The sequence below is a fragment of the Sinocyclocheilus anshuiensis genome, unplaced genomic scaffold (genome assembly GCF_001515605.1).
Source record: "Sinocyclocheilus anshuiensis isolate Anshui unplaced genomic scaffold, SAMN03320099.WGS_v1.1 scaffold528, whole genome shotgun sequence".
NCBI classification, from domain to species: domain Eukaryota; kingdom Metazoa; phylum Chordata; class Actinopteri; order Cypriniformes; family Cyprinidae; genus Sinocyclocheilus; species Sinocyclocheilus anshuiensis.
In genome coordinates, this window is record NW_015558590.1 from 137923 (window position 1) to 138341 (window position 419).

General features: G+C 43.9%; 1 protein-coding gene across 1 annotated transcript in view; it reads left to right on the forward strand.

Annotated features, from left to right (window-relative positions):
• LOC107679972 (kinesin-like protein KIF21A) overlaps positions 1–419 on the forward strand; it is a 67675-nt gene that overhangs the window by 20683 nt on the left and 46573 nt on the right. The gene's annotated exons all lie outside the window — the stretch shown is intronic.

Here is a 419-nt window from a genome sequence, read left to right on the forward strand (position 1 = left end):
CTTCATGTTTGATTAGTAATATGCATTGCTAAGAACTTAATTTGGACAACTTTAAAGGAGATTTTCTCAATATTTAGATTTTTTTGCACCCTCAGATTCCAGATTTTCAAATAGTTGTATCTCGGCCAAATATTGTCCGATCCTAACAAACCATGCATCAATGGAAAGCTTATTTATTCAGCTTTCAGATGATGTATACATCACAATTAAAAAAAATTGACCCTTATGACTGGTTTTGAGGTCCAGGGTCGTGGCCTAATGGTTAGAGAGTCGGACTCATAACCCAAAGGTTGTGGGTCCGAGTCTCGTACCGGCAGGGCTTGTAGGTGGGGGGAGCGAATGTACAGCGCTCTCTCCCACCTTCGATACCACGACTGAGGTGCCCTTGAGCAAGGCACCGAACCCCAACTGCTCCCCGG